Source organism: Pseudophryne corroboree, chromosome 8, assembly GCF_028390025.1.
Source record: "Pseudophryne corroboree isolate aPseCor3 chromosome 8, aPseCor3.hap2, whole genome shotgun sequence".
NCBI classification, from domain to species: domain Eukaryota; kingdom Metazoa; phylum Chordata; class Amphibia; order Anura; family Myobatrachidae; genus Pseudophryne; species Pseudophryne corroboree.
In genome coordinates this window covers 229,435,360-229,458,790 of record NC_086451.1, presented here as the reverse complement: position 1 = coordinate 229,458,790, position 23,431 = coordinate 229,435,360, and the positions used below count along the sequence as shown (strand labels likewise).

Genomic DNA, 23,431 nt, shown 5'->3' with positions numbered 1-23,431 from the left:
TCCGATGAGGGTAACAGGTCTGGTGCAGTCCCTTTAGGTGCAGCAAAAAAAGATACGTTAAAGACCAAAGACGACCTCCCACCCGCCGGGGTGGCCAGAACCAGAGGGATCAGAAGAGTACAAGACAAGAAGAAAACTTAATTTTCAGCCTTTCAGACAGAACCCTGAGTCCGTTAGAATTACAAGTTCTCAATAGGGGTCTTAGTTTTGTACCCACAAATTTCTTTAATGAATTTAATTGGAAGCGGGATCTCCATCAATTTTCACGCAAACTGAGACTTAAGGAACATTTTCATGGGAAGCAGTTTGATAGTGGTAACCCAGTATTTTCATCATTTTTGAAAAAATCATCTAGATCTACATTTGATCCGGTTTCATATAACCCATCTATCAGAACATTTAGTCGATTGTTGGATGAATCAGTCAATAAATTTACTCAGGTACCACATAGAATTAGACCCAACTTATCTAAACTTGAGTTTAGAGCTTTACAACAACTCAAATCCTATGAAGATATTACTATTCGACCAGCGGATAAGGGGGGCGCCATAGTCGTCCAGAATCTGGAGGACTATAAGAATGAAGTACTGGCGCAACTCTCAGATCATTCTGTTTACAAGAAATTACAGGGGGATCCCACTTCTAAATTTCAGAGCGAGTTAAGTGCTATTCTTAAAGAGGCAGCTCAAAGTCACAAAATCACCAGCAAGATTTGTGAAGTACTTTGTGTGAAGTTCCCCAAAGTCCCAGTACTCTATACAATTCCAAAATTGCAAAAAGATAACCAGAAACCACCGGGCAGGCCAGTCATTTCGGCCAGAGACTCTCTATATACAAATGTTTCCCAGTTGTTGGACTGTGCCTTGCAACCCTGTCTCTTGGCTCAGGATACCTTCCTCAAAGATACTACTACTTTTTTGAAGCTCTTAGATGATTTCCAAGATGTCCCCCCTGGAACTCTAATGTGTTGTTTGGATATTAGTAGTTTATATACTAGTATTCCTCATGAGGGGGGTCTTGAAGCTATGCGGGGATTTATTCAGTCTTATGTTCCACATGAGCAGTTTGATCATTCTTTGTTTATGCAGTTGCTTGAGTTGACACTATGCCGGAATTATTTCATTTTTGATGGTTGTTTCTATTTGCAACTTAGGGGGTGTGCTATGGGGTCTCCCGTAGCACCCTCCTATGCAAATGTGTTCATGTTTGCGCTTGAGAGTCGGATGTTCTTCCATAATAGTCGCTATCGGGAGAACATCCTACTCTACAAGCGCTACATAGACGATGTGTTCCTGCTATGGACAGGTGGTCAACAAGAATTTGAAAATATGATGTTGGAGATTAATGGGTTGGATACTCCAATTAAGTTTACGTATACGTCAAGTAATACGGATGTCAATTTTTTGGATGTTCATGTGATATTATCCAACGGTCGTTTCATTACAGAAGTATACACTAAGGCGACTGACAGAAACATGTTGCTGGTAGCATCTAGTCACCACCCGACAGCCTTAAAACAAGTGTTACCACTTTCGCAAATGATGCGGGTTGCCCGCATTTGTAGTAATGTCGCTACAGTTCCTTCGGAACTAGATAAAGTTGTTGACAAATTTTTGGTTCGTGGTTATGACAGGAAGTCCCTTGCGGCTCATAAGACCAGGGTGTTAAATATGTCTAGATCTGAATTATTAAGTCCTCGTAATAGGGATCAGGATCAGACCCTGCCTTGGGTTAGTGACTACACAGTGGCCAGTCCGATAATTAAACAGGCCACCAAAGCATTGTGGCCTATTGTAAGCACTGATAGTGAACTTCCAATGTTCAGGGGTAAAAGACCGGTGGCAGCGTTTAGGCGAGGTAGTAACCTCAAAGATCTGTTGGTGCATACTGATATTACAGGCCGTAATGTACCACAGACCCCTAATGTATATAGGAAACCCTTTGGATGTTATTCATGTAACGACTGTACTACTTGTCGTTATATGATTCCATGCACTAAATTTAAACATCCACATGTTGACAAAATGTATGATATGAGGTTTGTTTTAACCTGTAATATGTCTTTTGTGGTATACGTGGTGGTCTGTCCTTGTGGGTTATTCTACGTAGGGCAGACCACACGTAAGTTTAAGGAACGCATGAACGCACATAGATCAGCGATACGTTTATCATTAGCAGGTAAAGAGATCGACCAACCTGTTCCCCGTCATTTCAAGCTTCTTAAGCATAAATTAGAGGACATCAGATATTTTTTGATTGACCATGTCCCAGAATCACCTCGAGGGGGTGATAGAGCGAAGGTTCTTTTACTCAAAGAATCTCGATGGATAGTGAGGCTTGGCACCATTAAGCCAGGCGGTCTCAATGATAAGATAAATTGGAACAGTCTAAATTAGTTTTGTTCGGGGTACCTGCCTCTTAATGTACATTTGTCCCCCTTACATATTGGTGATTGTCTGTTCATTACCATTAGTGGCACCATTTATTGTTGGTTACTCGTGGTGTCCTGGGGTGGGTGTACAGACCCCCCTGTCTCTGTCTAATAGTTTGGATTCTGTGCACATTTATTCTGTCTTCTCCTGTGCACTTGCTTTCTCTGTATACTGAGAGAACATATTGCACGGTTGGAGATGGTTTCCACATCATTGCTGCTAATGTATGTCTTTTAATATGTTTGTGATTTGTTTGTAATTTTATGTATATATATTTGCACTGTGGATGTCATTGTACATATGGGTTAGGGTGCAGGTCCCAGCCCTGTGTTCGGGAACCCCGCGATCGGCTCAGTCAGTATCACAGTCACGTGACCGGCTATGCAGTGACAGCCCTTGGTAGTGTTGCACGTCCTGGAACGCAGGCTTCCGTTCTATTTGGAGCGCAGGCAGGTTGTTACCATGGCGATGTGACTACTTCCGCCGGGTGTACGTCACGCTCGTCGGTACTCAGCTGTGGACGCCGGCCTGACCGCAGGAGTCTTGATCGGAGGTGATTGGTGACAGGGGGTTTAAATTGCGGGTAAGTTTGTTATTACATTATCTGTCTTATCTGCTGTAAAGTTCTGAGGACGGGGTGCAGTCCCCGAAAGTACTCAACTTCAATACAGATTCGTTTGCTTGTCTACTAATGTCGACTCTGAGTGCCATTTCTTACATGGAATTATGAATTGGATTATGCTGCACCAGGGCATGCTGATTTTCAAGTGAGTGCCGGCAATATATGGATATATATATAGATATATAGATAGATATATATATATATATATATATATATATATATATAGAATACTAAAATAACACATCCTAGATCTGAATGAAATATTCTTATTAAATACTTTGTTCTTTACATAGTTGAATGTGCTGACAACAAAATCACACAAAAATTATCAATGGATATCAAATTTATTAACCCATGGAGGTCTGGATTTGGAGTCACACTCAAAATTAAAGTGGAAAAACACACCACAGGCTGATCCAACTTTGATGTAATGTCCTTAAAACAAGTCAAAATGAGGCTCAGTAGTTTGTGTGGCCTCCACGTGCCTGTATGACCTCCCAACAAATCCTGGGCATGCTACTGATGAGGTGTCGGATGGTCTCCTGAGGAATCTCCTTCCAGACCTTGATTAAAGCATCCGCCAACTCCTGGACAGTATGTGGTGCAACGTGGCATTGGTGGATGGAGTGAGACATGATGTCCCAGATGTGCTCAATTGGATTCAGGTCTGGGGAACGGGCGGGCCAGTCCAAAGCATCAATGCCTTTGTCTTGCAGGAACTGCTGACACACTCCAGCCACATAAGGCCTAGCATTGTGAGGAACCCAGGGCCAACCGCACCAGCATATGGTCTCACAAGGGGTCTGAGGATCTCATCTCGGTACCTAATGGCAGTCAGGCTACCTCTGGCAAGCACATGGAGGGCTGTGCGGCCCCCCAAAGAAATGCCACCCCACACCATTACTGACTCACTGCCAAACCGGTCATGCTGGAGGATGTTGCAGGCAGCAGAATGTTCTCCTTGGCGTCTCCAGACTCTGTCACGTCTGTCACATGTGCTCAGTGAGAACCTGCTTTCATCTGTGAAGAGCACAAGGCGCCAGTGGCGAATTTGCCAATCTTTGTGTTCTCTGGCAAATGCCAAACGTCCTGCACGGTGTTGAGCTGTAAGCACAACCCCCACCTGTGGACGTCGGGCCCTCATACCACCCTCATGGAGTCTGTTTCTGATCGTTTGAGTAGACACATGCACATTTGTGGCTTGCTGGAGGTCATTTTGCAGGGCTCTGGCAGTGCTCCTCCTGTTCCTCCTTGCACAAAGGCGGAGGTAGCGGTCCTGCTGCTGGGTTGTTGCCCTCCTACGGCCTCCTCCATGTCTTCTGATGTACTGGCCTGTCTCCTGGAAGCACCTCCATGCTCTGGACACTACGCTGACAGACACAGCAGACCTTCTTGCCACAGCTCGCATTGATGTGCCATCCTGGATGAGCTGCACTACCTGAGCCTGTGTGGGTTGTAGACTCCGTCTCATGCTACCACTAGAGTGAAAGCACCGCCAGCTTTCAAAAGTGACCAAAACATCAGCCAGAAAGCATAGGAGCTGAGAAGTGGCCTGTGGTCACCACCCGCAGAACAACTCCTTTATTAGGGGTGTCTTGCTAATTGCCTATAATTTCCACCTGTTGTCTATTCCATTTGCACAACAGCATGTGAAATTGATTGTCAATCAGTGTTGCTTCCTAAGTGGACAGTTTGATTTTACAAAAGTGTGATTGACTTGGAGTTACATTGTGTTGTTTAAGTGCTCCCTTTATTTTTTTGAGCAGCATATATATATATATATATATATATATATATATATATATATATTATTGAACCCATTATAATCATTTTTTTACTAAATTGGTGGCACAGTGGAAATTGGTGGGGCAGTGGGTGATAAAAAACTTAATTGATTCCCCCTTCTACAGCCCTGCCCACACACCCAGAAATGCCTCCCCAATATTAAAATATGTAAATAAGGTGCCAATTCCAAAGATATCTTTCGTCTTTCAAATTATTTGAAAAATTGATTAATGGGCCCTACTCACTTGGCGATGTGCCGCAGAGGTGCCCGACGGCCGATACGGCCGACGAGCGACCCGGCGGCGGGGGGGCAGTGACGGGGGGAGTGAAGTTTCTTCACTCCCCCCGTCACCCGGCTGCATTGAAGTGCAGGCAAATATGGACGAGATCGTCCATATTGGCCTGCATGCACAGCCGACGGGAGACCAGCGATGAACGAGCGCGGGGACGCGCATCGTTCATCGCTTAAGTCTCCACACTGAAAGATATGAACAAGTTCTCGTTCATTTATGAACGAGATCGTTCATATCTTTCAGAATATCGCCAAGTGTGTAGGGCCTATAATGTGTACACTCAATATCGTTTGTCAGGGTTCTGGGAAGTTCAAGGGAAATTGCTCATCTTCCACATTGTTCATGTCTTCTAGTGTGTAGGGCCCTTTAGAGATGGGTGGGTTATTTTGTTTCTGTGTAGGGTAAATACTGGCTGCTTTATTTTTACACTGCAATTTAGATTTCAGTTTCAACACACCCCACCCAAATCTAACTCTCTCTGCACATGTTATATCTGCCCTCCCTGCAGTGCACATGGTTTTGTCCAACTGCTAACAAATTTGCTGCTACGATCAATCTGGCCCAATGTTATTAAGCAATAAAGATATAATAATTCGTCGGCACCAGAAGTACTTATGCATAACATCTAAGTTTTGTTTTTAATAGTGAAAACCGTCATCCGGAATTCCTGATGAAATTCACCCAAAAATGCCTCCCCAATATTAACTATGTAAATAAGGTGCCAATTCCAAAGACATCTTTCGTCTTTCAAATTGTTTGAAACACTCAATTTCGTTTCTCAAGACTCCTGGAAGTTGAAGGGAAATTGCTCATCTTTCAAATTGTTCATCTTTTAAATCTTTCATATCTTCTAGTGTGTATGGGCCTTAAGAAATAAGCTGTTCCACGTGCCAGTGAGAGTGAATGATAGAACAAGCAGACCCAGGTGTGGTTGTAGGAGTAATGTGTTGGCAGCGAGTTGCAACACATGGTGTAGTAGGAGGAGTCAACAACAGGCGGTTTCTGACCGTGAGAGAAAATTCCTTGACCCCTGGTGAAGTATTTTCCCCCAGATTGCTGAAGACATAAAGTAGCAATAAGTGATACAACAACAGAATAAGGTATAATCAACATTTCAATGCCAATGCATTTATGGCCTTATTACCTGAGTGCTGCCACATGCAAACTTTGTTTACCTTTCAAAACACTGTGGAGGGCAACTGTGAGAAGTTTTCCTCTTCTGAACAGTGAATGCCAGAGCTTGTCTGTAATTATTTACAGAAATATAAATGAAGCTTATTATTAAACCAGTGGCTCTCAACTTCAATGTTCAGGTACCACGAAGAGGTAATGTTTGTGAATCTCTTTAATCATTCACAAGTGAGCTAATCTATTTTATAGGGTCAGTAATGATCCCACCTGCTCCCACAGACAGAAATCCTTAAACATGACCTGTTGGGAAACCTTGAAGATTGCAGTGGAGAACCACTGATATAAATCAATTGTAGTTTTGCAACAATACTGCTATTCTTACTTTAGCTTAGTAGTTTGTAGGGGAGGCATTCATTTTGCCAGCTGTTGGGATCCCGGCTGTCAGGATACCAAAGCCGGAATCCCCACTCGGGTGGTGGTCCATGCCACCACCTGAGGGGGAATATAACCCTGTGGCGACTGAAGCGCAGCGAGTGCGCGAGGGGACATGCTGCGCTCGCCGCCTGTATTCCGGCTGTCGGGATCCCAGCATTTGCCTCCTGACCGCCGGGATCCCGATAGCCGGGACATCATACTGAATCCGTTTGTAGTGTTCTTAACCCATTGGGAGGAAACAACAATAATCTAAGAATTGAAATCAAAAACTATACTGTTGATGGGACTAATCTTAAACATGTAAAGATGGGTACACACTAGATGATTTTTTAAAAAGATGGATCAGAATGGCAAACTGTTAAAATCGTCCAGTATGTACCCACTATGTCAATGACATGGAGCTGCATGCAGGTCCGATGGGCAATCTAGCGATATCGCTAGTGAGGCAATGCTGCTGAATACAGCATGGCACTACCCCCCTCCCGCCGTCGCTGCGTGTATACACTTGCCAGTGCCAGCTTCCCCGTCGGTCCCGTCACCCGCGATTTTTTTCTGGGTACACATCGTCTAATGTGTACCTAGCTTTAGTTAAAGTGTGCCTAGAACAGGGAATTGATGATAACAGTAATATTCAGTTACCCTGTAGATTATGAGCATATCTGGAGTGTTTTATCTGCTGACTCTTTCTTGGGTCTGTCCTTTTAGGTCCATTCTGGACCCGGCCACACCACCAATGATGTAATTAATTGCATTTTTTTTTAGAGGATTAGGTGGTCAGTTATGGGGACAGCAAATAACTGGATTATGGGGGACAGAACAAAAACAATGGTATCTCTACTGAATAGTGAACTTTGTAAGCAGACTTACTAGCATCATAGGAAAGTCATTTTTACATTAGACAAATACAGAGGGAACAAAAATGAAAGTCACTTTTGAGTAAAATTGGCGGCAACACGAAGTTAACAGCATTTACGCACTTCAATAAAACACATATGGCTTCAACCAGCAGAATATTTTAAAATGAAACAGACTCCAGTCTCACTTTGAACAAATGATCCCCTGATGTCACAGTTTTACACAGTGATTCATAAATGAACAGCTAGAATACAGGGAATAAACGCACTTTAGGAAAATATAGAAATAAAATCCATTGATATTTCCTTTGAATTATATTTTAACAACTAACTTTTCACTACCTCCAACAAAAATTCTACAACAGAATCTGACCAACGCCTAGTGGCCAGAGCAGTCATACCTTCAATAGCATTGGTTTCGCCTGCAGTTAATCCAAATTCATGATCTAATGATCTGTTCAATTGCCAATTGCAAATTACTTCCTCTTATTGGACACAGAGCAGATCAGTTGTATACAAGTAATCAGTACAACCACTTCTTGGATTGCATAATTCCTGCTAATAAGTGTTACAATGGACAGCTAAAGCTGCCATCATCACCAACCCCTGTACCAAAAGACAAGATCCATTTTAAGCACAAACACCTTTTAGTGCCCTTCTATTTTTTTTCCAAACATGCCAAAAGCCATCACATGCAAACCTAGTTATGTTTTGGCACAATCTATAGTTTTACAGTTTGTGTATTTTATATTATATTGTACAAGCTTTTTGAGAGATTTTCCCCTAGAAAGGATCTAATTTTCAATCCGTCAGAACTTTAAATCTCAGATCAAGGATGTGTAATTTTATGAAAGATGTGAGTATGAGTAAGGATTATGTAAATATTTTAATTTTTCTATCTGTCCCACAGATGCAGTCATGGACCCAATTCAGGTTAGGTATTACTTGTGAATCTACGCTGGAAGTGGCACTGTACATTGCCACCTTGTTCCCTGCTATGATGTGCACTCTCTTGTACAGTAGAATACTTTCTTGTTAATTCTCCCTCTTATGAAGTTTTAAAAGTACTCATCAAAATAACGTTTATTTAACAGAAAGTTAATCCCAAAAAAAGCAACTAATAACATCATCAACACCAGACCTGGACAAAATGTGGATTGTGATCTACCGGAAGCTCATGGGGCATCGGCCGATAGATCACAACCAACTCAACAATCTCTGGCCTCTAACAGCTTCTGTGGGGCCTCAGAAAGCCAGCTCCTATTAGTGCAGTGCACGGGTGACATCATGACATCACACATGCTGTGATGAGCCTACTGCACTGTCAGACTGGTCTAGTCAGTGGCAGCGTTCAGCCCAGCAGTATCAGTTCAGGACTGAAGACTTATCAGGGAAGGTAAGTGTTCTGAGGGCATAATTATCAGGGTTATTAAAAAATAGCCTTAATAATAATGATTACATTTTTAATGCATACATTATTACTTGTGCCATTATTTGATGTGCACCAATAACAATGTGCATATTAAAAAAAGCCTTAATAATGAAATCATCAAATAATAGCACCAATAATAATGATTTTGGCAGGACAGTTCCCACGTCCCTTGTTGCAAGAACACGCCCCTTTTTTGGGTGCACACTGCCCTAATTTTTGGGGTGTGCAGATGTCCCTACTCAGTAATCACTAAAGATTTTCAACATTTAGAGTAGATCGCACAGTCCAAAAGTCTGGCCACCCCTGATCTGCATCTTTCAGTTTCTCACATTAACTTAAGGTGTGTACACACAGTGCGATTCTGGCTAACGGCCGATGTTGACTAGAAACTGCCCGGAGGCATGAGCCTCCGATATAGTCAGTATCGACCCTGCCTGCACACACTGGCGATGCCAATACTGCAGTACAGCGCATCGGCATCGCAAGTGCATACACATAGTGCCTAATTCAGATCTGATCGCAGCAGCAAATTTCTTAGCTAATGGGCACTGCAGGTGGGGCAGATTTAACATGTGCAGAGAGGTAGATTTGGGTGGGGTGTGTTCAATCTGAAATCTAAATTGCAGAGTAAAAATAATAGGATTTTGGTACCTACCGGTAAATCCTTTTCTTGTAGTCCATAGAGGATGCTGGGGTCCACATTAGTACCATGGGGTATAGATGGGTCCACCAGGAGCCATTGGCACTTTAAGAGTTTAAAAGTGTGGGCTGGCTCCTCCCTCTATTCCCCTCCTACCAGACTCAGTCTAGAAACTGTGCCCGAGGAGACGACATACTTTGAGAGAAGGACTTAACACAGATAGTGGTGAGATTCATACCAGCTCACACATACAAGGCATGTCAAGTCAACTATCTTGAACTAATCAGCAAACGGCTGAAACCTTACTTACCCAGTAACTATGCAGTACGCAACTAAACAAAGTGGTACTGAACCAAATAACATAAGCAGGAAAACGAAGCGCTGGGCGGGCGCCCAGCATCCTCTACGGACTACGAGAAAAGGATTTACCGGTAGGTACCAAAATCTTATTTTCTCTAACGTCCTAGAGGATGCTGGGGTCCACATTAGTACCATGGGGATGTACCAAAGCTCCCAGAGGGAGAGCGCAGAGGCTCCTGCAGAACAGATTGACCGAAATTCAGGTCATCAGAGGCCAAAGTATCGAACTTGCAGAACCTTGCAAACGTGTTTGACCAAGACCATGTTGCCGCTCGGCAAAGCTGCGTTGCCGAGACACCCCGGGCAGCCGCCCAGGAAGACCCCACCTTACGAGTAGGGTGGGCCTTAACAGATTTTGGACACGGCAGTCCTGTCGTAGAATAGGCATGCTGGATAATGAACCTAATCCAGCGAGAAATAGACTGCTTAGATGCAGGACACCCAATTTTCTTGGGATCATATAGGACAAACAGAGTCCGATTTCCTGCGACGAGACGATCTCTTCACATAAATCTTCAGAGCCCTCATGACATCCAAGGACTTTGAAGTAATTGAAGGGTCAGTAGCCACTGGCACCACAATAGGTTGGTTGATATGAAATGCCGACACAACCTTTGGAAGGAACTGCTGATGAGTCCGGAGCTCAGCTCTATCCTCATGGAAGCTCAAGTAAGGGCTATTGCATGACAAAGCCCCCAGCTCAGAGACACGCCTAGCAGAAGCTAAGGCCAACAAAGTGGCCACCTTTCATGTAAGAAATTTGAACTCCACCTCCTGTAGAGGCTCAAACCAAGCTGACTGGAGAAACTGCAACACCACATTAAGGTCCCATGGCGCCGTAGGCGGTACAAAGGGGGGTTGGATATGCAGAACTCCCTTCAAAAAGGTCTGAACCTCCGGGATGGCTGCCAACTGTTTCTGAAAGAAAATGGACAGGGCTGAAATCTGGACCTTCACAGATCCCAATCTCAGTACCATATCCACTCCTGCCTGCAGGAAGAGGAGGAAACGTCCCAGTTGAAATTCCACCACAGGAAACTTCTTGGACTCATACCAGGAGACATATTTCTTCCAAATTACGATGGTAATGTTTAGACATTACCCATTTCCTAGCCTGTATGAGGGTAGGAATCACTTCTTTCGGAATACCCTTCCGAGCAAGAATCAGGCGCTCAACTTCCATGCCGTCAAACGCAGCCGCGGTAAGTCTTGATAGGCGAACGGACCCTGCTGCAGCAGGTCCTCGCGAAGAGGAAAAGGCTTCGGCTCTTCTTGCAGTAGATCCAAAAGGTCCGCGAACCAAGCCTGTCTTGGCCAGTCTGGGGCAATGAGGATCGCTTGAACCCTTGTTCTCCTTATGAGCTTTAGTATTCTTGGGATGAGTGGGAGTGGTGGAAACACGTACACTGACTGGAACACCCACGGAGACACCAGGGCGTCCACCACCACTGCCTGAGGGTCCCTCGATCTGGAAATAAAGCGCTGAAGCTTCTTGTTGAGACGAGAGGCCCTCATGTCTACTTGGGGTAGACCCCAAAGATCTGTTACCTCCCTAAACACCTCCAGATGGAGGCCTTACTCTCCCAGATGGAGATCGTGTCTGCTGAGGAAGTCCGCTTCCCAGTCGTCTACTCCCGGAATGAAGATGGCTGACCGCACCAACGCGTGCTTTTCCGTCCAAAGGAGTATTCTTGTGACCTCTGACATCGCCACTCTGCTCATCGTTCCGCCCTGTCGGTTTATGTAAGCCACGTTGTCCGACTGTACTTGAATGGCCCTGTTTCTAAGAAGAGGGGCTGCCTGAAGAAGATAGTTGTAGACGGCTCTTAGTTCCAGAATGTTGATGGGCAGGCCGGCTTCCAGGCTTGACCATCTTCCCTGGAAGGTCACCCCTTGAGTGACTGCTCCCCAGCCCCAGAGGCTTGCATCCGTCGTTAGCAGGACCCAGTCCTGAATCCCGAACCTGTGGCCCTCCAGCAGGTGAGGCAATTGGAGCCACCATAGGAGTGAAATCCTCGCCCTTAGCGACAAATTCTCCGATGCATGTGGAGGTGAGATCCCGACCACTTGTCCAGGAGGTCCAGTTGGAAGGTCCGAGCATGAAACCTCCCGTACTGGAGAGCCTAGTAGGAGGCCACCATTTTTCCCAATAGGTGAATGCATTGATGAACCGACACCTGGGGTAGCTTCAAGACATTCCGGACCATGGATTGGATCACCAGCGCCTTGTCCCGTGGAAAGAACACCCGCTGTACTTCTGTATCCAGGATCATTCCCAGAAACGACAATCTCCGGGTCGGTTCCAAATGTGACTTTGGAAAATTGACTTGTGCCTCCACCAGCTTTTGGACAGCGTCCTGTAGCACTGTGCTATCCTGCAACAGAGTTGGTAAGCCCGACCTGAAAAAACGATGAGGAGGGAGACTTTGAAATAACAGCCTGTATCTCTGAGAGACAATATCTACCACCCAGGGATCCAGGCCGGACGAGACCCAGACCTAACTGAACTGTCTGAGTCTCGCTGCACAGGTCCCACCTCCGGGCCCTCCCGTCCACCGTCATCCGGAGGACTTAAGGGTACCTGAAGCAGGCTTTTGTTCTTGGAAACCTGCAGTGGCAGGTTTCTTGGACTTAACCTTACCTCCCGTGAAGAAGGTATTGGATGACTTGGCCTTTCTGGTCTTGTTGGGCCGAAAGGACTGCTGCGTAGCTGAGAAGAATGATCTCTTCGGAGCAGGAGCTGCTGAGGGAAGATATGGAGACTTAACCGCTGTAGCGGTAGAAATCCACACATCTAGGGCTTCCCCAAAGAGAGCCTGGCCTGTATAGGGTAGCGACTCCACACTTCTTCTGGATTCCGCGTCGGCCGACCACTGGCGGAGCCACAGTCCCCGACGAGCTGAAACAGACATGGAAGAAAGTCCCGCAGCTATGGAACCCAGGTCTTTCATGGATTCTACCATGAAACCTGCAGAATCATGAATGTTGCGTAAATACAACGCAACATCATCCCTATCCATCGTATCCAAATCCTGCATCAAGGCAGCCGACCACTTCACTATTGCCTTTGCAATCCATGCACTAGCAATAGTGGGACGTAATATGGCCCCTAAAGCAGTGTACATTGATTTCAGAGTATTATCAATTTTCCTGTCTGCCGGCTCCTTTAAAGCGGAAGATGCCGGTACTGGAAAAACCACCTTCTTTGAGAGTCTGGATACAGAAGCGTCAACAATAGACGGGTTTTCCCACTTTTTCCAATCCTCCTCAGGGAAAGGAAAAGCTACCAGAATCCTCTTGGGAATCTGAAACTTCTTTTCAGGGTTCACCCAGGCCTTTTCAAATATAGCATTCAGCTCTTTTGACGCAGGGAAGGTTAGCGAGGCTTTCTTTTTTTCGGTGAAAAAAGCCTCCTCAACCTGCTCAGGTGTGGTATCATTAGCATTTAACACATCCCTGATAGCCTCTATCAACAACTGTACCCCCCCTTGCAAGAGATGCGGACCCCCGCAGTACATCCCCATCACCATCTGTAGTGTCAGAACCGGTATCCATGTCGTCTTGTGTTACCTGCACAAGAGCACGTTTGTTGGAGTATATAGAGGGGTGACCTGAGGTACCTGACAAGGGCCACACAGTCATAGAGGACTACAATACCTGGGTTGCCGACTCATTACTGGTAACCCTGTCAGAAATGTGAGTAATCCAAGTCCTGATAGAGGAAAACCACTCTGGTTCCCTTGCTGGAATCTGTGCTAAACCAGTGCTAACCTGATTACATGGAAAGGAATCATCCTGGGAGTTTAAATCCTCTGCAGCATATGACACTGTATCCCTGGACATTGCTGCTGGTGACCACCAAACACACCACACACACACACAGGATGGGGTAAGACAGTTTCCCCCCCAAGAATGGCAAGAGAGAGACAGAGATTGGAGCCAACCCACACCAGCGCCTAAACCAAGGAGAAAACACCTTTCCAGCGCTGACTTGTGCACCTTAATAGGACACACAGTCAAGTAATAAGCCCCCCTCCCTTCTACAACCCCTTGGTACCATTACAGTAAACTGGAGCTGCTGTGGAGGGATAAGGATCTTCCTTCAGCTTGTCAGCATGCAGGAAAATGGCGCTGGAACGCTGCAGGCCCGCTCTGAGGAGAAGCTCTGCCCCCTTCCCGGCGCTGTCTTCTCGCTCTTCTGAGTTTAAATTTGGTCTGAGGAGTAGTGCTGGCTGGGATCCCTGGGGTCCGACAGGCTTGCTGACCAAAAATGAGGGTTAAGCGCTGGCCCAGGGCGCCCCTCACAGCGCCGTACAGTGTGCCTCTGGTACCGTTCGAGAGCGCGGTTAATACCGCGCTCCCTCCCCTGTTGCAGCCATCTTCACACCGATCCCCATGCTTGCTAGGGGGGTGGGTGACTAACTCACCACTTGCTTCAGCTCTGTAAGGGGTCGGCGGGATGCTGCTGGAGTGAGCGTTTCCCTGCGGCGGCGACCGATCAGCCCCTCTGGAGCTCAGTGTCCAGTCAGCGGAGTCAGTGGCTCAGACCCCGCAGGGCGGACACTGCTCCCCCCCTTAGTCCCACACTGCAGGGAGGCTGTTGCCAGCAGCCTCCCTGTAAAATAAATAACTCTAAAACTAAACTTTATTAGGAAAGCTCAGGAGAGGTCCCCTAGCTGTGACCAGCTCCTCCGGGCACATTTTCTAAACTGAGTCTGGTAGGAGGGGCATAGAGGGAGGAGCCAGCCCACACTCTTAAACTATTAAAGTGCCAATGGCTCCTGGTGGACCCTTCTATACCCCATGGTACTAATGTGGACCCCATCATCCTCTAGGACGTTAGAGAAAAAGCAGCCAGTATTTACCCTGCACAGAAACAATATAATCCACCCAAATCTAACTCTCTCTGCACGTTATATCTGCCTCACCTGCAGTGCACATGGTTTTATCCATTAGCTAACAAATTTGCTGCTGTAATCAACTCTGAATTAACCCCATAGTGCGACTTAGATTACGATTTTGACTCTATAGAAATGACACCGTGTATACGCACCATTAAAATGTAGAGGTTATATCAGCACGCAGGTGACAAAGGGTTAAAGATTCCAGATTTTGATGTGAAAAGCCTGAACATACATATAGGTTTGCTGAATTTTGATCAGTCTTTACAAACCGTTTTATGTTGTTATGCAACCATACTGTATTTGTCCATCTCCTATTAATGAAGTTATAGTAGTCAGAATTCTCAGAAAATTAAATTTTGCACTCAGAAACCCATAACAATTGTTGGAGTTTGCATATTGCAGAATGATTACAGATTTCTATTTTAGTAATAAAGAACAACAAAAATGTAATCAACACTAAAAATAAATTTCTATAGGTTCAGAAATAAATAATGACATATAGAAGTTATGGGCATTACACACTGATTGATCCGCCGCCGAGCTGCCCGACGGCAGATACGGCCGACCCAGCAGCAGGGGGGGGGCAGCGACGGGACCCGGCTCCATAGCAGTGCAGGCAAATATGGATGATCTTGTCCATATTGGCCTGCATGCACAAGCGACGGGGCACCAGCGATGAACGAGCGCGGGGCCGCGCATTGTTCATCGCTGGTGCTTCCACACTGAAAGATATGAATGGTATCTCGTTCATTAATGAACAAGATCGTTCATATCTTTCAGTATTCTCGCCCAGTTTGTAGGGCCCATTAGTCTCTGGTCAAGATTCTCTTCTCTTGTTGTTTTAAGACTTAACAGATTATTTCTAAGCATACTACTATATACAGTATTCGCACAAACATTGTATATGCTATGGAAATAAGATCGGCCATGATCATACTTACCTACTTTAAAAGACTACCCTCTGGGAAAAGCCAGGAGAGAAGAAGCATCTGGGTACTTCGGGGGAGGGTGACATCATTAAGCCCCATCCCCATTGTGGCAAAATGCAGAGATTCTGAGGTCTCCTGTGAGGGGTGGGGCTAAGTACAATTTTGCGCCATTTAGCCCCGCCCCCTCTACTTGAACCTGCGATTCCAGCAATTGTTTACCTATTCTGTTCGCTTCAATAGGAAGCGTGCAGGATGCAGGAGGAGCACCCACTCTTCTAGGGGTGGGGGGGACTACCCAAAAAATAGGGAGTCTTCTGCAACATCCGGGAGAGTAGATAAATATGTGTATGATGTAAATACTGGTATGTGCTTTAGTCTAATAAAGCAAATATTACTACACTATGGAAGGACACCCTTCTATGTTTCTATTTTAATGCTGGTCAAACTTAATTTACCATAATAGCTAAGGTAACAAGCACTTGGCCACAGGCAGAAATAGACTATTGTACTGTTTCCAGCCTTGAAGCACCTACAGATGTTCTAGGATCTGTCTGTGGTTTGTAGAGCTGTCTGATGATGTGCAATTCACTGTCTGTACTCCCAGGCAGTTATGTGAATAGAATTGTAGACTATGCATAGTACTTGTTCTATTTCTGGGACGTCATACATATGGCATTAGTAACTTTAGACATAGCATTCCACAAAGGAATCAATTAGATCAGTATATCAGTACAAGCTCCATTCACCATATGTGTGACAGCAACATACCGCAATATACCATAGGTGTGAGACTTATCACACAGCAATATACAGTGCGTGTGAGAGCAACATACCACAATATATTATAGGTGCGAGACATATCATACAACAATATACTGTGTGTGTGAGACATACAGCAATATACTAGTGTTCACTCTAGGCTGTTTTAGCAGGGCGCCGCGCCCTGCCCGTTTTTTAGCAGGCAAAACCCGCCCTGTCCCTTTTGCGGCGCCCTGCTAGAACAGCCGCCCGCTTCCTGCCCTCCTGGCGTGTATAGATGCCGTGCGCATGCGCCCGGCATCCATTCACGCATTGGGAGAGGGCTGGGGGAAGCCCAGCACCGACGGAGGTGCTGGGCACGCCCCCAACAGTGACGTCGCCGGCCACAGACGCTCTCTATAGTAGCGTCTGTGGGCCGCACCGCCCCCCTAAAATGACGTAGGCGTGGCCGCCCCCCCCCCCCCCCCGTTTCGCGCGCACATGTGCCCCCGGAGTCCGGTGCCCTGCCCCTTTTCACTCCTAGAGTGAACACTAATATACAATGTGTGTGAGAAGCAATATTCCATGTGTGTTAGATGCAACATACAGCAATATTCCATGTGCGTGAGAAGCAACATTCCGCAATATACCATGGGGGAGATGTACTAAGCCTGAAAAGTGATAAATATCACTGTGATAAAGTACCAGCCAATCGGCTCCTAACTGCCATGTCACAGGCTGTGTTTGAAAAATGACAGTTAGGAGCCGATTGGCTGGTACTTTATCACAGTGATATTTATCACTTTTCAAGCTTAGTACATCTGGCCCCATGTGTGTGAAAGTAGCATACAGCAATATACCATGTGTGTTAGATGCAACATACAGCAATATACCATGTGTGTGAAAGTAGCATATAGCAATACACCATGTGTGTTAGATGCAACATACAGCAATATACCATGTGTGTGAAAGCAGCACACAGCAATATACATGTGTGAGATGCAACATACAGCAATATACCATGTGTGTGAAAGTAACATACAGCAATATACCATGTGTGTGAAAGTAACATACAGCAATATACCATGTGTGTGAAAGTAGCATACAGCAATATACCATGTGTGTGAAAGTAGCATACAGCAATATACCACGTGTGAAAGTACAGGTTAAACTCAGAAAATTAGAATATCGTGCAAAAGTTCATTTATTTCAGTATTTCAACTTAAAAGGTGAAACTAATATATAATATAGACTCATTACATGCAAAGTGATGTATTTCAAGCCTTTATTTGTTATAATTTTGATGATTGTGGCTCATAATTTAAGAAAACCTCAAATCCAAAATCTCAGAAAATTAGGAAAACATCTACTGGCGTATGGTAGTACCCAATTCGATGAGAGAGTGTTTGAAAAGGATTTTTCAGAAACTATAAGGTAGGTATAGAGTACAGAGAATGAGATAAATAATAGACCTGATAAATCAGGATTGGAATATAGAATCAGTATAGCACTTCTGCCGTCCACTAGGAAGCCCCTGTTACCATACTGGGCATTGCAGAGGACAGTCCTTTATTCGTGGATGAGAGTGTATGAAGGAGAAAGAGTAAGACAAAATTGTGGGGGTAGGGAGTTTAATGTCCCTGAGCCTACCCAACTTATATATTAAATTGCTCAGGAAGGTAGGTCACATCCACTGAGAAATTTCCCACAAGAAGGGGTGCAGATAAATGAAGGATATGTAAATTCAGGGATATACAAAAAGAAATGTATATATCTATATATGTCCCTTAATTGTTTCTGGCTTGCAACGTTACTTCATTAGAATTGTTTCAAGGCAATAAATCTTATACCAAAAATAACAGATAGCCAATTGTAAATTTAGATATAAATTGCAGAATGCACAAAAATACTCCAAAGAAGGTTGTCATGTGCCATCTCTTTAAGCGTAGAAACACACACTGTTTAGGTATACCGCTTTGCTGTAATCACAATTCTGAATCTGTCCCATACAAAAACTCATTTATGTGAATATAATTTTCTCACAAATTGTATCAGAACGGACAGAGTACAGAAAGATACTGAGAAATACTTGAAATGATTGAAATGAATTTATAAGCTGATTAAAATGAATTTATATGATTAAGCTTATAAATATAGAAAAAACACTCTCTCCTTATATAGGAATGAATCTGGTACTTTGGCTTTAAATGCACCACGTTATTGTAATCAGGGTTCTAAGTCTGTTTCAGAATATTGCAAGTGTTAACACCAGGTTAGGACTCCCTATATTGTTTTGGCACACCAAGAATTGTTTTTGTATTGGTGCAATATCCTGAGGGACTGTGACTGGTGTTAATGAATCTGAAAGACAGAGGTAAAATCCTGTCTGTGTAAAAACACACAGAGTAGGATAATCGAATCCCCGCTACCGCTGTGTAGCGTTGGTGGGAGCTGGTGATAGAAATCCTATGTGGAGAGCTGTTTTGGACAGCTTGAGAGCGATGTGTCATACCTGGCGTGCGTTGTAGAGAGGAGTCAGCCCGCCGGAGCTCCGTTACGGAGATCCCGGAAGTGACGCGCGTTTCGCTGGAGGAGCTTGTTCACCTGATCGTCTGATCAGACAGCCCTCCGTGAGTGCTTCTTAACTGTTGTACTAACCAATCCTGTTGCAGGGGAAACTGATTGACAGCTTATTGGACCACTAAGGATATTATATAGATCCCGAATGACTGACAAGCTATGAGACCAAATAAAAAATAAAAAAATAGTGCCAGTCTTATTAGTACATTCATTGGTCACTAAAATTTGCATATTTTGGAAGACACAGATTTCTCCTGGTTGTCCGATAATAGACAGGTTGTCCGATAATAGACGGCCAAAACCAACAACACCCACTTGCCATCAGAAACAATTAGTCACTACACAGCTTCACTAATTTTTCACACACTCATCACACAATTTTTCTCAGTCAGGTTCACTCCCATCACTCTTCCGCTAAGGAAGGCAATGGGATGAGTCACCTTAAATTAACATTTCACAGCACATCACTGCAGATCTTCCTCTTTCACAGGTTTAGTGTTTTTCATTAGAGTGTTCACCTATTCGTGCAGTAAACGTTCATCACAGTTATTCATCTTGCCGAGGTCTGCTCACACTTTCTCATAATCCCTTACACATCCCCCATCATGCACACCCCATACACAAGACTATCACATTCACATAGCCATCACATCCCCTCACAATTTCCAAGCAAGCACATTCCTCATCTATTTAATTCTTATTCCCAATTATTTCAGTGTGCTCCTTCTTATTCACAACCCCACTTTTTTTAAATATTCAGTATATATTCATACCAAATTCCATTCAAATCAAGAATAGGAATTAGATCCTCAATTTACCAACAATGCATTATATAGTAATTTAGACTACCTTTATGTTGCCCTCTTTAATTCCATTTAAATCAAGAATATGAATTAGATCCTGAATTTATCAAAAAGCAATATACAGCAACTTAGACCACCTTTGTGCTGCCTCTTCTAATTACAACCTGTATAGGTTGAACAGCCTGTCTATTATCGGACAACCAGGAGAAATCTATGTCTCCCAAAATATGCAAATTTCATTGGCCTAGCAATATATTTTCTTTCAGGGACCTATAATTAAATTTTAGTGACCAATGCATGTACTAATAAGACTGGCACTATTTTTTTATTTGGTCTCATAGCTTGTCAGTCATTCGGGACCTATATAATGTCCTTAGTGGTCCAATAAGCTGTCAATCAGTTTACTCTGCAACAGGATTGGTTAGTGCAACAGTTAAGAAGCACTCACCCAGGGCTGTCTGCTCAGACGATCAGGTGAACAAGCTCCTCCGAGCAAAACGTGTGTCACTTCCGGTCCGGCGCCTAACTTCCGGGATCTCCGTAACGGATCTCCGGCGGGCTGACTCCTCTCTATAACGTACGCCAGGTATGACACACCGCTCTCAAGCTGTCCAAAACAGCTCTCCACATAGGATTTCTATCACCAGCTCCCACCAACGCTACACAGCGGTAGCGGGGATTCGATTATCCTACTCTGTGTGCTTTTACACAGACAGGATTTTACCTCCGTCTTTCAGATTCATTAACACCAGTCACAGTCCCTCAGGATATTGCACCACTACAAAAACAATTCTTGGTGTGCCAAAACAATATAGGGAGTCCTAACCTGGTGTTAACATCTGTAATATTCTGAAACAGACTTAGAACCCTGATTACAATAACGTGGTGCATTTAAAGCCAAAGTACCAGATTCATTCCTATATAAGGAGAGTATGTTTTTTCTATATTTATAAGCTTAATCATATAAATTCATTTTAATCAGCTTATAAATTAATTTCAATCATTTCAAGTATTTCTCAGTATCTTTCTGTACTCTGTCCGTTCTGATACAATTTGTGAGAAAATTATATTCACATAAATTAGTTTTTGTATGGGACAGATTCAGAATTGTGATTACAGCAAAGCAGTATACCTAAACAGTGTGTGTTTTTACGCTTAAAGAGATGGCACATGGCAACCTTCTTTGGAGTATTTTTGTGCATTCTGCAATTTATATCTAAATTTACAATTGGCTATCTGTTATTTTTGGTATAATAGGATTTATTGCCTTGGAACAATTCTAATGAAATAACATTGCAAGCCAGAAACAATTAAGGGACATATATAGATATATACATTTCTTTTTGTATATCCCTGAATTTACATATCCTTCATTTATTTGCACCCCTTCTTGTGGGAAATTTCTCAGTGGATGTGACCTACCTTCCTGAGCAATTTAATATAAAAGTTGGGTAGACCCCCACAATTTTGTCTTACTCTTTCTCCTTCATGCACTCTCTCATCCACGAATAAAGGACTGTCCTCTGCAATGCCCAGTATGGTAACAGGGGCTTCCTAGTGGACAGCAGAAGTGCTATACTGATTCTATTTTCAAATCCTGATTTATAAGGTCTATTATTTATCTCATCCTCTGTACTCTATACCTACCTTTTAGTTTCTGAAAAATCCTTTTTAAACACTCTCTCATCCAATTGGGTACTACCATACGCCAGTAGATGTTTTCCTAACCATCTACAGTTACACCACACTGGACATGCCCGATCTCGTCTGATCTTGGAAGCCAAGCAGCGTTGAGTCTGGTCAGTACCAGAAAGGGAGACTCTCTGGGAATACCGGGTACTGTAGTGTCCAGGGACATTACAATCCATTGATGCACCCAGTAAAACAGCAGAAGTGTACTTACTTCCTTCATAACCAGAAATTCCAGGCGACAACACACTCTCATTGCCCATTCAATGGACAGATGGGCAAAAGTAGAAGTGACTGGTTCTGCAACACTCTCTTATATCCTCTCATATAGAAGTGGGTTAATACCAATATATAACTGCAATAATCACCTAATACCTCAAATACGAATATCAGACTGCGCTAAAATTCTTGCTTATCCAGAAGGAGTCTGGAGTCGGAAAGCCAGTCTTCTGGTTCCTCTCTTATGAGAATATACATATAAATCTCATAAGCTGATAGAGAGAGCAAGAAAATAGAAATTTTAGTTTTGATGAACGTCATATATTAATACTCACTAAAAATGCAGTGGGTGTGCAGACAAGCAACTTGCCACCTAACTTACAATAAGTGAGTAACATACTATTTCTTCTGATTTAATCCTTTTTTAACCAATTGTTGTTTATACAAATTACAATATTATCGTCTGTACAGAATATTAAAAGTCAAGTTTTAAACTCACACCCATTTTTGTACTCTATACATCTGCAACATACATACATTGATTGATTTAAAGTGTGCCCCAGAGATACAACCAAACAGTCTTCTTTTGCTTCTTCGCAAAAAAAAAACCACAATAGTTTGCTCTGAACTAATGTCCGGGAGCACCACCAACCTAGCCCTACCGCAAAAAAACCTAATTGGTACAGTCAGTAGCTACATGTTGGTCAATATAGATGTCTTTCAAAGCATAAAATTTGTTTAACGCCAATTCACAATCCGGTCCAGTGCAGATTCCAAAACCCCAACCCATTGCTGTGTATACCACTGAGGTCTTTCTCATATACTGGAATCTAGCACGGAAGGATTGTCACACATACACAAACCCCTCTGTGTCTGTAGCAACTCACACAGGAGAAACCAATCATATCTATTACCAGCAGCATTTTTTTGATCCAACTACAATGAGCTTCAGCCTTAAGAATGAGCTGAATACCAAACGTAGAACTGAGGACCTGGACAGCATCTTCCCAACAGAAGTTACTTCCAATGATTCGGAACAAAATTGGGAAGACCTCCTCAAGTTGAAATATACACTACAGAGACAGGCTAGAACCAACTGGGATCTAACGAGTTTGGAGAACTACTGCAAACAAAGATTCACACCAATAGGTCTAAGACCAAAGCTATTCCCATCATTTGACCTGTTTACAGACAATCTAAGGCAGGGATGGGAGAATAGCTTAACTCAAATGGTCTCAGGAACTAATGCTGATATTGAACAAACACAACTTGGTCCTGGAAGGATGCACCAGGGAAATTGATAGGCTGAGTAAAACACTGGAAAAGTGGGAACAAGATACCAACTTTAAAATGTGCTTTGACAAATTGAAAAAAGAATTGGACACATATGAAAATAGTATTATTGAACGGAAGAAAAACAAATTCTCCATGTATAAAAGAGACTTCAACTCAGGGAAGATATTCAAGTGGACAAGACCTCCAAAGGGGGAGAATACCTCAGGTCACCCAGGGACCCCCTCCTCTTCTGAGGTGGAATTTTCCAGCTCAGAGGAACTTGAAGAATCAACACTAGACCGTAGGAACC

General features: G+C 43.8%; 1 protein-coding gene and 1 pseudogene across 5 annotated transcripts in view; one reads left to right on the top strand and one right to left on the bottom strand.

Moving 5' to 3' along the window:
• The window catches only part of EDA (ectodysplasin A), a 629,423-nt gene that overhangs the window by 345,003 nt on the left and 260,989 nt on the right, over positions 1 to 23,431 (bottom strand). The gene's annotated exons all lie outside the window — the stretch shown is intronic.
• LOC134950126 (5S ribosomal RNA) lies at positions 21,668 to 21,786 on the top strand (annotated as a pseudogene).